A 15,507-nucleotide genomic window follows, 5' to 3' on the forward strand; every position below is an offset into this window, starting at 1 on the left:
TATTTTTTCTTTTTTTTTCGTATTTTTCTCTTGCTTTAACTTTTGCCTGGGTCGCCCTTCCGGGTTTTCGACCCAGCGAGCCTCTCAAAGGGTAAAAGTATAACAAGTCCATGCCAAATGGTTTTGAGATCCCGAAATCATCTAAATCCAGGAGAATAGCTGTTGCATTGATTTGCAAAAGGATCCATCATGGTTGCTTCACACGCTTCTTCCGGTGAGATCTGATCTTCTTGATCTAATTTTGGTGCCTCTTGTTCGAGGGCTGCTTCTAATCTGGCCACACAGACCTTACATGGCGGTTGACCGTTGAACGTTCTGAATGTGTTCAAGGTTCGAAAACGAACGGGTTGAATCTTGAGGCTGAGAGCGATCCTAGGCTGCACAATCTCAAGAGCGATTCCATACAGGTCTTCACAGAGCCACGCAAAACATTTGTTTTTGAAAGTTTTTAAGAAAGCGACAAATCGCTCGCGCTGAAAGTAGTGTGGAACCAATCTGGATCAAGCCAGGGTCCTTCTCAGTACTCACGCTAACAAGCATGGTTTCATTCACTAAAGGCTTAGCATGCATCTCTTTTCCTCAAATTGATCAAAGTTTTGCAAAACTCGAGGAATTCCTTCCTCTTCATTTTTACCGCAGTGTTAAAGAGGTTTTGAAAAACATAGGTCAATGCAATGATTTTCAGGGCACAAGAGAGCAGGTGGAATGCACGACCGTTTGATTCAAATCCTTTGGTACAACTAGCTCAAATTAGCAATAAACATGGAAACATGATAGCCGCAGCTGCTTCATTCAAATTTCCTGATTGTAACTGGCTCCACAACAGAGACAGACTCAAAACAAGAGGGTATTTACAAAACCAAAACGGTGTTCGAGGCAACAACCCTAGAATCACCTGATATCCTATACAACGGGACTGACTCGGTACCACAAGACAGACCCAAAAATAAAAAGACTGACTCAAAGCAAAAAGGCAGACTCAAAAACAAAACAGAGAACTGACTCAAAACCCAAGCCAGAAGCTACAAAACTGCATTTACAAATGCTCAAAAGTGCGTGCCAGACGCCACATCTGAAATACACCGAACGCCGCCCGCAGGTGGTCCAACCCCTGATCACATACTCGCAGTATCCTCAAAGTCCAACAGCTCGGTGGTAACAAACTTCGCTGAGGTAGGTGGAAGAATGACCTCATTATCAATCAGATCCTGCACTTCATGGCAAAGGCGGAAACAGTTGTCGGTGGCGTGACTGGTCTGTTGGTGGTATGCATAGTACAAAGCAGCATCATATGTGAGAGGGAGATTCTTCGAGAGAGGCCAAGGTTCAAGGGGTTTGAGGTGCCCCCTTTCGGCAAGAATCTGAAATGCCTTAGACAGAGGCATGTAGAGAGCATGAAAGATCCTGCGCCCTCAGGGCGGGTACTTTGAAGTCTGAGTATTCTTACTAGACGCACTAGCAAAAGGGTCGGCGGGCACTGCCTTGGTTTTCTGATCTTTCCCAGGTGCAGGGTTGGGAATAGGAGGAACTGTTCTGGTATGACGGGGCCTATCCCGATTTTCTGACTGACTTGAACTACCCTCAGGTGGAGTGGGGAAAGCATCCTCCACAGTTTTTGCCACAACTGCGGATATTTGTTGTTTGTTCATCCCCCCGGCTTTCAAAGCCTTGACTGCCCGCAGTAGTTGTTCAATGGGATCAGTGTCTGCCTTCATCTTGTCCTTACCTCTGGCCTCAGCCTGATCGGGGGTTTGGGTTACTACATTAGAGCGAAGCCCGGTTGTTGCTGACACATCGTTGCTGTAGCCGGAGGCAACCTCTGGTTGGTTGAGCTCGATCACAATCCGCCCCAGTAGCGGGGGCTCCTGTGGTATGAAATTCTCGGCATACGGTGTCGCTGGTGGCGAAGCCGACATTCCATAGGCCAGATTGGGCACAGATCTCTGGAGGTTGCCCATCATTCCCATCAATTCAAACGTGGTGGGCTCACAAGCCTGATACAACTGGGGGGTCCAGACCGGGTGCGCGACAGGCGACCTGGGTGGATGCGGTACATCGACATTGGTCTCGCTTTGCAGAGTGATTCCTTGATCTGATGCGGCCGTCATAACCACAATCTCCTCTGAATTGTGTCATGATAAGTCCGCTGTACTGAACGGTTACTGACGGATCAGATATCTGTCTTGTCTCAGCAAGGGGGAACACTAGCTATTCTGTATCAACTCTCTGAACCCTTGAAAAGAAAAACAAGCAGCTTTTCAGCCCAAATGGATCAAACACAGATGTAGCCGAACAACTGTACTCTACTGCTGACGATTGTTGCCCGAAATCACTGCCCCCAAAATACTGAATCAGATACCCACAGATATAACTGATTCTCATAAACTGATATTGGTGCCCTCAGGTCTGATACTCAAATTTGCAAACTGATATGTACGTTCCCTGTAGAGATGCACTCTAAAAGCACATAGCAAGTAAAGAGAGCCAAAACACCCCTATGGAGGGGTAGGGTTTCCCTGTCCTATTTTGTCAGGAGCTAGGGTTTCACTATGCATGCAGCAGTTTTCAAACAACCTAACATCGGGTAAGCAACCTGTCCTAATTTGGATGGTCGAAAAGGGTACCCCGGTAAAACCGGGGTTTGTGTTCCCATACTATCAGAGCCCATAACCGATCAGCCTTATGGCATGCTTTGACAAAGTCAAGCCTCCGGTCAAACCGTTCAGGAATGGCAGATGGCAAACACGGTGTCCTAGGCACACCGATGCACATGCAATGCAAAGAGACACATAAATGAAATCAAAACAGGATATCACGAGTTCGAGTCAAGCTCTCTAACCTCCCCAGCAGAGTCGCTAGAAACTGTAGGCGCGCCTGCGTGAGGCCTTCGTGCTATAGTTCGGACTTAATTTGTGTCACGGTTCTTAATCTGAACCAAAGAGTTCAAATCCGGCAAATCATTTTGAGAACACAGATTTTTAGAAAAGAAGTGCCAAACATGGACTGCTTTGTCAGATACAGAGTCGCTACCTAAATATTTTTTAAGGGGGAATTTAGAAAACCCTGACTCAGTGCCAAAGGCCACGTGTCCGTCATCACCAAAGTTGCCTCGGCTCAGGAGCTAGGGTACGATTGGGGAAGGTCAGCTATGAGCACCCCCTCTCGCCCGATCCGAAGATCGGCCTCTACTAACCGTGATATCTGTTTTTTTGAAAACGTTATGTGTTCTTATTCCATTTATGAGCCTAGAATTACTATGTTATGCGCACAGCAAACAAGTATAGACTAGATCATCTAATTTGGAACAAAGCATTGCATATCCGTTTGTTTCAAAAAACGTTTTGAGGTTTGCTACTCGCAAGTAGGCTAAAATACGGATTTCGACGAGTTGTTCCAACTCAAACAATCCAACCTTCACCCACAGGCATTCAGGCAGTTTATAACACATAAGCATCTAGCCACATGGTAAGCATACTGTCATGGCAAACACTCACACTCATGCAAGATACTAAAGCATAAGAGCTTACCTAGTACTCCGTGCCAAAACAAAAACATGTTAGCAAACATGCATGATCCAAGTCCATGTTAAAGTGGCTAATGCAACGCATACAGAATGCAATTAGGATAGGCTCGGCTAATCCTGAAATGGCATGTAAAGTGCGGCAAGTAGCATGTATTCAAGTTAGATTTGCAATACGATACAGTTAGCATGATGTGCCGAGCCCGGTGCATGCAATACTGATGAATGATACACGCATGCATAGCATAAGGTATGCTAAAGTAAACATGTCCTAATACTAACCATCAAAGCAGGTAAGTAAAAGGGAGAAAGAAACGGGGGTTGGAAGACATGCATACACGCACCCACATTTATTACACAATTGCCCTCGCTCGGAGGGTCCGAAAGAATAATACAGTCCGAATAACAAACCAACTATCCTAGCTAATTAATTATTACAAACCAACTAAATTAGTTAAGCAAATCAACTAATCTAAGAAGGCGATAAACGGCCTCAGGAAAAGAGCCCAATGCAATGCATGCTCGGTCTTGCTCGGAAGTCCACTGCCATGCGTAAGCTGCCTCTGTTTTCCCTACTATACTCCACTGAAAACTGCTAAAGTCTCAGGATGTTCTCACTGGATGCTAGGGAATGCCACCGGCCAAATGGGATCATCACCGGCTGTGATTTGGTGGTCACTGGCTAAATATGAATCCATCGGCCACCGATAGATGGCCGGTCGGCACTCTGTGTAGTCGATCGGTCGAAAATTCCTGCAGGACCTGTTTGACAGCAGCAGACGACAAAGCTTTGCATGGCAATGCAATTCAAGCGAATGTGTGCACCGGCACATCCCTTGTCATGTTCGTGACTCAAAGGGATACGGTCCTTGGTTCTCGAACCACCAATCGCGCATTTTAATGCGTGATGGCCCAAGAGACCAAGTTGTGCATTTTCATTTCAAATGTCATGCAATGCACATAAACAAACAAATTGAACTCAACCTCTATCACAAGTAATTCGAGAGATCAAGCATGCATGCTAGTACAATGCAACCTAAGCATGTGAGCCTAAGTGTGTAACATGGAGATGCAATGCACAATGCTCACTGGGCATGCAATCCATGCAAGCTAATCAAGTATGCAATGTGCAACTCAACCATGCAAACATACAAGTCATACAAATATGCTAACAACTTGACCAAGAGGATGTATACCCAATGCAAGTGATTTTTAAGCATGCAACACATGCAACCAAAACATGCAACCATGGAATAATGTAATGACATTTGAATGGCATGCAATGAAGGGATTTACACTAATTGGACAGCCCTAAACTAGGTCCAAAATAGTAGCCAATGCTATGGAAATGAGGGCCAACACACACACACACATGCACATGCTAATGGGCCAACACTCAAGCATCAAACATGCAACCTTTAAGCACACTTAAAAGTGACAAAACATGGATTAATGGCATGCACATAAAGCTCTGAAAAACATGTTATAAAGGTGCCAAACCAAGTAAATAAGGCAAGCCAAACATGCAACAATGGTCCAAGACTTAAGGCAAGCCAAAGGGGAGGTAAACCAAGGCTAGGTCAACCAAGCCTCACAAGGCCAAAGGGACTTAAAATAGGTCTAATGCAGACCTAAACAAAACTAAGGATGTACTTAGATGGCATCTAAGTGGTCTAAAAATGCAAGCATACTCCAAGGCCTAAACAAGGGGCATAAGGCAACAACCTTTAAACACATTGAAGGGGGATCAAATGCAAGCATATGGGCACATCATGAGGTCTAAAATAACATGTCAAGTGGTTCCAAACCACTGAAACAAAGCAAGGATGGCATGCTAGAAGGGCCAAAGCTTAAGGCATACAAGAGGGGTTACATGGTAGCTATACAAAGCAAGGCATGGATGACTCAAATGACTTAAAAAAGCCCCTTAGCACATCAAAATATGCATATAAGCTTCACAAAGCTTGGCCAAAACACAAAAGCATGGTAGTCTAAATGTTATGCATGTATTGAGGCAAATCATGGCATTACAAGGTATGTATGCTAGACAAGCATGGTGTACCAAAACAAACATACAACAATGCTATAGTATGACATAATGAGCCTGAAAATCAGCCAAGGCATGGTCAATGCATACTCAAACTATATGCTCCCTCAAGAGGCTAAAAATGGCCCTTTTCAAGGACAACAAGGAGAGGGGGTGGCCCTCTCCTTCTTGGGACCTCAAGGCACCATCCTCACCTCTGAAATCCCTCAAGATTTCAGTGGTGAGAAGGCCCAAACACAATGGTCCCGGAGCTCAACCAAAATGGCACAAAATGGAGCCTTTCAAGGCTTAAGAGGGGTCAAACAACCCCAAAGCTTGAAACACCCTTAAGCAACTACTTAGAGAAAGTAAAAACACAACTTTTATATGTTATACACTAAGCTCAAAAACAGATGCAAGATAGGTAAATAAGCTATGCAAAAATGGGAGAAAAGGGACAAGTTTCTTACCCTTGTAGACCCTCTTCACAAATGGTGGACCAACAGTCTCCTTAGGTCCAAACCAGCTTCAAAACTTCAAAAACAACCCTCTAGAACCTCAGTTCCAAGTGAATGGTGTAGTAGTGGGTGTTTGTGTGCAATACTAAGGCCTAAAACACACACAAATACACCAAGAAAGACAGATATAGAGATAGGATATATACAAACCCTAGCCCTAGAACTCAAAGCTCTAAAAAATAATGCCTAACTTGTCTAACCCTTAAACAAGAGAGAAGACCCTCTCTTTTGTAGACCAAATGGTTTTGTAAAGCTTCCAAAGGAAGCTAACAAGAGGGCAATCCCTCCATACACGTGTATGGAGGGGGTGAAAGTGTATGCCAGCTGCACAAAAATATCTGCAAAAGTAGATGCACAATAATCGGCCGGCCAAAAATACAATTGACCAAAAAAAAGATAGTCGGACGGCCATCTATAGTGCCGGCCGGCCAAAAAATTGGCCAGTGGAAGCAAAACACATCCGGTGGCCTCAAACCATGGTCGGTGATGTGTGGGGATGGCCCACAAGCCATTCCCTGCCCCTCCAAGGCAAAGCAAGTGTGTTTGGTGCAAAACCAGACACAAAACAGTCGAGTCGAGAGATCCTGAGGCAAGGCGCGTAGCCGAGACCTCCGGGAACTCAAGACGAACACAAACATGGATGATCACCGAGTGTTCAAGCGGTGACGTCCAAGTCTTGAGGACGGTCAAAAATGGGGTGTCTACACATATTAAAAAAAATCAAATTCATTCTAAAGTCATGTTCATGTGATTTCAATGTATTTATCTTTAATAAAAATATATGATATATTTATAAAATTATATATATTATTTATTTTTAAAAATTAAATATAGTAAAATTAAGTGATTATAAATGATAGTCTCGCCCAAAGTAAATCGAACTTTAATTTGTCAGAATGTTACTAATAAAAATTGAAAATAAATCAAAGTCAATCAACTGACCTCTTCTCCTCTTCGATATGTATAGCGATCCAGGTTTTACCCCGTCCTTTGTTGTATTCCAGACTCGGGTTCCATGGTGGCATGTTGTTGTTTTCGTCTTGTTTTCTCCCTTTAATTCTTTAAATTTGAGTTTTGAGATTTGTTGGGTGAGCTTGGAACATGTTGGTTGTGAGTTGTTACAAACGGTTGCTGCCCAGGTTTTGGCTTCTTCGCTCGAACGAGCCTTGGGTATTTGCTTCTTTGCTCAAGCGAGGCTCGAGCGAGGATTGAGGGTCTTCAGGTTTCTTTTCAGATGCAGCTTTCGCTCGAGCGAGCTTTCTTGCGCTTGAGCGAGCCCTTTGTTATGTGTTCCTTCGCTCGAGTGAGAACTCTTGCAGTCAAGTGTGCGTCTGCGTTGGTGGCAGACCTGAAGCTTCGCATTGTGCGCTCGAGCGATGTTTCTTGTGCTCGAGCGAGGCCACTTATTGAGTCTGGTCGCTCAAGAGACAAGTCCTTCGCTTGAGCGAGCCTCACATATATCAATTCGCAGCAGCGTGATTTTATATCACTTTTTGACTTTTTCTTCACCCAAAACCCTAGATCCGGTTGCCTCTCTCTCTACAAATACCCCTTGATCTAGAGTATCTCTACCCTACTCCCTTTGTAAAGGAGATAGAGTATCGTGTGGGCTCCCTTTTGATTTGAAAAGGTGCAAGTTTGGAGCATCTTTGGGTTTCTCCCTTCTTCTCCTTTGAGCTTCTACACTTGAGGTAGAGATATTTTACTCTCTCATATGGGTTTTAACATAGATATTGTCATCTTGTATAAATTGTGGGATTTGGGAAGGTTTTGGGTGAATTTTTGGTTGGTTTCTATATATGTATAAAAGAGGGGTTTTCTATTTGGGTTCCTTATGGGCAAGAGAGGTCTTGAACATGTTATGACTTGAGAAGAATTGATGAAATTTGGTCCTAGGTGTAATGTTTGATAAAGGGGGAGATTTGCCGTAATTTGAATTAAATAAGTTATTTTGTATAAATAACAAGATTGGCTTTGGCACTATGAAATTGAAGGAACATGTGATTAAATGGTGTAATTAGATTAATAAATTACTTACCTATGGAAAAGTTGATAAATTATCTATTGATAGATTTATTTATCTGTTTAGAAATATCTGTTTTGGACTATTGGTGGAGGATAGTCATGATTGTTATAGAAACTGCATGATGATTAGGTGAACTAAAACTAATCAATTGTATTATGTCATTGAATATATCGGTTGGATTAAACCATTGAATATGTGATTTATTTGGTCATTGTATATGACAACGTGTTTAAATACATCGCATATGTACATTTGTTTGGGAGGAGATAGGGGATGTACTCCATTGTTTGGAAGGAGATAGGGGATGGACTCCATTGATAATTAAGTTGGCTAGAGTGTCCTAGGTGAAATCCCGAAATCTTATATTTATGAGTGTCGGTTCCCTCGAACATAGTTCCATAAAATGGCAAGAAATAGAAGTGTTGGATTGTTGAATGTATTGAATTGTGAACCATTGAGTTGTAGTCTCATTTTGGTTGTTTGATAAAAATGAATTTGGTTAATTGAGTTTATCTAAAACGGAAGAATGGAAATGAGTTGTGATATTGGTTATCAATATTGAATGATCTTGGGAAGAATATATATGTATTGGTTAAAAATATCCCACATTTATTCGATGCTTATGTCTTAGTTAATTCTCATATGTTGTTTAGCATATCTCTTCTAGGCTTTGGCCCACCCTACTTGGGACACCATTTTCAGGTACAGGTGACATACCACCTCCAAGGACATAGCTTGGGAGATTGAGGGGTTGAAAGCTCCATTTTGTATATTTTTGTTTGGTGTTTAATGTAAATTTAAGCCAAGGGCATTATATGTAAAAGAGTTAGGACTCTTCTTTTATTGTAACCAAGCGATGACTTGAAAAGTTGTAAGCTCATAGGTAGGGCTGGGCATAGGGTCATCCGACCCGCCCAAACCGCCCTACCCGAACCGAACCGCACGCATGTGGGCGGTTTCGCAAACACGTTAGGGTAGGGTGCGGTTTGGATTTTATATGAATTTCGGGTTGCGGGCGGGTTGCGGGTTTGAACCGCACCCGCCCAACCCGCCCGCATTTAATTTAATTTAATTTTTTTTTTTCCCTTCCAAACCAAATCTAACCGTCCATATTTCTTTCACTCACCAACTCGCTCATATAACAAAACAAAAGGAAAAAAAAACCCTAATATCTAATCCTAATCGGCTTCTCCTCCTCCTCACTCACTCACTCTCTCTCTGAGTCACATCTCACTCTCTTCCTCACTCTCTTCTCCTCGGTTCAGCAGTGTGCACACACAGACCGATCGGCGATCGATCACTCTCCTTCTCAGCCGATCTACTTCATTCATTCACAGGTGAACTCTATTTCTCTCAATCTCTGTCTCTCTCTCTCCCGATCGTTGATTTGTTGTCCGATCGTTGATTTGTTGTGGATGAACAATAGAAAACTGATTTTTTTCATCTCCGACTCCGATCTACTTCACAGGTGATCTAGCAGGTGATCTCTGAATTTTTTTATCATCACACAGCCGATCTGCTTCAAAGGTGAGCTCTCTCTCTCAATCTCTCTCTCTCTCTCTCTCTCTCTCTTGATCGTGGATGAACAACAGAAAAGGAACAGATTTTTTTCATCTATGATTTTTTTTCATCTCCGATCTACTCTTCGCAGGTGATCTCTGATTTTTTTCATCATCGCACAACCGATTTTGAACACTGCACAGCCGATCTACTTCACATCACAGGTGAATCTGATATCTCATCTCTGATTTGATCTTAGTTTATTAATTTTTGGAATTCAGATTATTTAATTTTTGGAATCTGTTTGTTTTATTTAAATCTATTGAATCTGTTTGTTTTTGGTTAATTTTTGGAATCTGTTTAATTTTTGATTAAATCTGTTTGTTTTTGGAATCTGTTTTTGATTAATTTTTGGAATCTATTAAATCTGTTTGTTTGAATCTGTTTAATTTTTGATTAATTTTTGTTTTTGTTTTTGTGTTCAGATTTTTGATTAATTCAGATTTTTTTTTTCCTTGCTATTTTTGTCAATTTCTTGGATAGAATCATATTCTTGATGAAGTATTTGATGGAATGATCATTCCATTCCACTCCATTCTAGAGACTGAACACTACCTTTGGGAATTGATGTCTTTGCATTAGAGATAGGCATTGTCATTGTTTTTTAAATTTCGAAGCTTTTTTCTCTTGAAATAATAATTATTTGAGAATGCCTTCCAAATGCATGAACGAAAAAAATAAATAAAAATGAAATGTTCCTAATATCAAATAGAATAATTTCATAAAATAAGATATCAAAATATCATGTGATATTATTTGTGTGGTACTTCCAACAAATAATGAAAAACTTTACGAGTGAGATAATGCTGACTCACTTTTGTTAGATAGTGAGATAAGAATGACCTACCTAATATGTTTTGCAATTACTCATTTGTCAGAGTATAGAGAACATTTAACAGATTGTGCATACAAGTATAGCAAACTCAACAATTAACTAGTTTTCAGTCGTTTCCATGGAAATTGTAGGTGCCATCACATATATTAAATATAATTTTTATTTAATTTTTGGAATTCAGATTATTTAATTTAGATTATGTAATCTGTCTGTGTCTTAGTTGAATTTGTTTCTTTTATTTAATCAATCAGTAGAATCTGTTTATTTAATGGAGGATAGGATAGTATTTTTGTAATCCCCTAGTTTGTAAAATTGATTATAGAATAATCTGTTTGTTCTATCTGTTTATTTAATCTGTCTGTAAAATTGATTATGTGATTGTATTTTTGTAATTCAGTTTAAATGGAGGATAGTGTTCAATCTCCCGCAATCAATCTTGTACCTCCGGAATCCTCTAATTCTCAAATGAATCCTCTCTTAGTCGAACCCAAACCTGAACTTGAACCTAAGCCTCCTAGACCCCCAAAGAGAAAGAGTGAGAGTGGAGGGGGGAGAGCACCATCCACAATTTGGGATCATTTTGACAAGGTTGTAGGGACCGATGGGAAGCGTAGAGCCGTATGTAAATATTGTAAGAAAGAGTATATGGCTGACTCTAGAACTCATGGGACTAGTAATTTGAGGAGTCATACACCCAATTGTAAAGAATATCCAAATAGGGATACAGATGGTCAACAAACACTAAATCTTAAACCGAAGCAAAATGAAGAGGGTGTTGAGGTTGTAGCAACAATTTTTAATTTTGATACTTGTAAAAGGGCTCTTGCAGAGATGGTGGTCATCGATGAGTTGCCATTTAGATTTGTGGAGGGTGTTGGGTTTAGAAGATTTTGTAATGTCATGCAACCCAAATTCACACCAATTCCCTCTCGTCAAACCATATCTAGAGAAGTGCTCAATATATTCAAGAATGAAAGAGATAAGTTAAAGAAGGCCATGAAGGGTCGTAGAATTTGTTTTACTACGGACACTTGGACATCTATTCAGAATTTGTGTTACATGTGTTTGACTGCTCATTTCATTGATGATAATTGGAAACTTCAAAAAAGAATCATAAATTTTCAACAAGTTGAGGATCACAAAGGAGAAACATTGGGTCGAAAAATTGAGTCGTGTTTGATTGAGTGGAACATTGATAGCATATTCACCTTAACAGTTGATAATGCTAGTTCAAATAATCTTACCATTCAATATTTGAAAACGATAACCAAAGATTGGAAGGGGACTATTTTGCAACATGAGTTTATTCATATGCGTTGTTGTGCACATATTCTTAATCTTGTTGTGAGTGATGGGTTGAAAGAAATGGATGATTCTATTGCCAACATTAGACTTGCGGTGAGATATGTGAGGTCTTCTCCTCATAGGCATGATGTTTTTAAGAAGTGTGCGGCCACACTCAAACTTGATTCAAAAGCTCTTGTATGCCTAGATGTACCAACTAGGTGGAACTCTACCTATTTGATGTTAGAGGCCGCCGAAAAGTTTGAGAAGGCTTTTAACCGATTGAAGTTTGTGGATTCCAACTTTGAACCTTATTTCAAGGATGTTGATGGTGGCATAAGAAGAAGTCCGAATGAGTTGGATTGGACAAAGTGTAGAATTTTTTTGAGGTTTTTAAAATTATTTTATGTTGCAACCAAGAAATTTTCGGGGTCTCTCTTTGTTACTTCCAATGCTTTTTACAAAGAGATGTTTGTTATTGAAAGCAAAATTAATCAATTAATTTTAGAGGAGGATGATACTTTGAGCACAATGGCAAAGACTATGAAGCTAAAGTTTAGCAAGTATTGGGGGGATGGAAGTAAAATCAATTTGTTGTTGTATGTTGCGGTGGTTCTTGATCCTACCAAAAAAATGACATACTTGGAGTTTTGTTATTCCAATTTATTTCTTGGAGATAATAGGAAGGTGGAAGAGATGGTAGACAAGGTTAAGAGTTGCTTGAGTCGTTTGTATAGCCATTATGTTACACTTTATCCTTCACATGAGAAACTTCCAAGTGTGAGTGAAGTTGTGAATATGGTGGAAGATGATGATGATGATGATCCCTATTCTTTAGTTGACTCCCAATTTAGTTCCTATTTGGAGGGGCGATGCACTAGTGGATCTAAGTCGGAATTGGAACAATATTTATCCGAGGTTGAACATTTTGCAAAGAATCAAACATTTGAGATTTTGGATTATTGGAAGGTGAATGCAACCAAATATAGGGTGTTATCACAACTTGCTAGGGATGTGTTGGCCATGCCTATTTCTACCGTTGCATCGGAGTCGGCTTTTAGTACGGGAGGGCGTATTCTTGACCCATTTCGTAGTTCACTCTCACCTTCTATGGTTGAAGCTCTTGTATGTACTCAAAATTGGCTTCGAAGCGACCTTCCAATTTCTCTTCGAAAAGCAATGGATGATGTGGAAGAATTTGAGCAATATGACTCGGGTAAATGATAATTTATTTATCTTTATTTTAATTTGTATTATTATTCATTTTCTAATGTAAGTTTTATTAATCTTCTCTTGTTGACTTCTAATTAGGTACTTTGGAATCAAGCTCATCTTCAACTTCAACCTATAATGTTGATGCTATAATTGATGTCTAATATCCATTTGTTCATTGGTAATTTTTCATATACTCAACACATTTTCTTACTATATTGAGATGCAATATATAGACGTTTGTTTATTTTTTCAGTTCTTACTATTTATAATTGAAGATTAAAGTTTATATTTTTTCAATTTGTTTGTGTAGGGTTCATCAACCAAATGCATGGAATTGGAATTTGTTAAAGTTGAATTGGATATGATTCATGAAGATGAAGTTTGATATTTTAGAAGTGTTTCAATTTTATTTCGTGGGTTTGTATTGAATGAAGTTTAAGTTTGACAATTTTTTTTTTTTTTAATTGCGTTTTGGTTTTGGATGAATGTAACTTAATGCATTTTTATTTTTTTTTTGGCATTTTGGATGAATGTAAGCTAATGAAGAATTATTCTTTTTTTTTCTTTTTTTTTTTGGGTTAGGAAGGATGAATGTTTAATTTTTAATGTAGGATTTTCTTATTTGGATTATGAATGATGAATGTAGGATAGGATGAATGCAAGTTAATGATAGAATGTAGATTTTGAATGATTTGTTTAGGTTATGAATTGAATTTGTTGTGTTTTTTATTTTATAAGTTTTTTTTTATAAGTTTTAGTTCATTAATTATTAATGTTGGAGTATTTTAGAAAATATGAGAAAAAAGGTTCAAAATAAAGATTGACAAAATGGGAGAAAAAAAAGGTTTAAAAATAATTTTTTGGAAAAAAGTTCAATCCGCAAACCGCCCGCAACCGCCCGCACACCCGCGAACCCTATCCGCACAAACCGCAAACCGCATTGCGGGCGGTTGCGGGTTGATTTTTCCTCAAACCGCATAGATGCGGGCTGGTCCAAACCGAACCGCAAACCGTCCTAAACCGAACCGCGGACACCCCTACTCATAGGGCATTTGTTTTGTTGTTAGCAGTTAGAGTTACATGTAACATCTTTTGTAATCCCGACTCTAATAAATGCAAATGTAACTTTTCTATCATATTAATAGTTATAAATAATGAATCGTCTATGTCATATTTTGAGGGCGTTACAATATGTGTCTCGTTACATTGTCATCTATAAGGGTGTGCGCGGTGCGGGTCGGTGCGGTTTAGGAGAAAAATAAAAGCCATATGGCGGATGGTAGATTGATAAAAATATCATTAGAATTTGCCATTTTTCTTATCAAAAACTGACGGTTCGGTTGGAAAATAATGGCGGATTTGCCTTGGCGGTTCGGGCGAATTAACGGTTTATAAAAAATATAATTAAAGTTAAATAAGTTGCAAATAAAGTATTGTCAAACGAAATGACAGCATTTACCAAACAGTATAGCAATTCTGGTTTTGACCCAACCTTTGTTGTATTCCGGGCTCGAGTCTTGTGATTTAATATCGTTACTTTGGTCTTTTCTTCATTTTCCTCTTTGAATTTGAGTTTTGGAATATCTTGGGCGTGTTTGGAACAGGTTGGGTGCTAGTTGGTCTAGAACGTTGTTGCTTTGAATTTTGGTCTTCCGCTCGAGCGGGGTTTGCAAACATTCAGTACTTTGCGCGTCTGCAAAAATGCCGGGAAAGTGTTTTCAAGCTCGAGCGGCATTTATTACGCTCGAGCGGGTCAGCGCTCGAGCGTCATTTCTTGCACTCTAGCGGTTTGTCTATTGTCTGCAAAAGTTCTGGGAGTATGTATTCTATGCTCGAGCGGGTTTATATTGCACTTGAGTAGAGCAAAACTTTGTGTCTGACATTCGAGCATCAAACTCTCCAAGCGAGCGGACTGCACGTATATCAGATCGCAAAAGTGACATTTTATATCACTTTTTCATATCTTTCTCTCTCTAAAACTCTCCAAAACCCTAAAAGTTGAGGTTCTCTCTAAAATACTCTCTCCCTCTACATTTTGGCCTAGATCCTTTGATCTCCTCACCCTACTTCCTTTGATAAAAAGGTAGAGCTTCTCAAGATCTTCATTTTCATCTTATTGGAAGTTGGTTTCATCATTTTTGAAGTTCCATTCTTGCTTGCTCGTCCTCTCTCTTTGAGGTAGGGATATTCTACACTTTGGTATGACTTTTAACCTAGTTATTTGTTGTTATGTATAAATGGTGGAAATCTTTAAGTTTTTGGGTAAGCCTAGGATTTGGTTTTAAATTGAAAAGATGGGTTTTCATGTTGTGCTTCATAGATGAATATGGAGGTTTGAATATGAGGATATCTTGTTTTAAAATGATGGATTGTAGCCTTTGGGTTGATATTTGAGAAAGGGAGAAATTTGCCCTAATATTTGTTAAATAATTGTTTTGTATAAATGATGAAATTGGTATATGAAATGTGAAATTTGGAGGATATATGAATAAATGGTGTAGTTAGATTTGTTTAATCACTCAC

General features: G+C 39.6%; 1 long non-coding RNA gene across 1 annotated transcript; it reads left to right on the forward strand.

The window, feature by feature from the left end:
• The first annotated feature begins 8,975 nt into the window (after window positions 1-8,975).
• LOC145799084 (uncharacterized) lies at window positions 8,976-13,545 on the forward strand. The gene is made up of 4 exons (XR_014341086.1): window positions 8,976-9,427; window positions 9,559-9,617; window positions 9,742-9,814; window positions 13,295-13,545. It is a non-coding gene; the product is annotated as an uncharacterized LOC145799084 (long non-coding RNA).
• Window positions 13,546-15,507: the final 1,962 nt, after the last annotated feature.

The sequence above is a fragment of the Camellia sinensis genome, chromosome 9 (genome assembly GCF_055761805.1).
Source record: "Camellia sinensis isolate YWXY chromosome 9, ASM5576180v1, whole genome shotgun sequence".
NCBI lineage: Eukaryota > Viridiplantae > Streptophyta > Magnoliopsida > Ericales > Theaceae > Camellia > Camellia sinensis.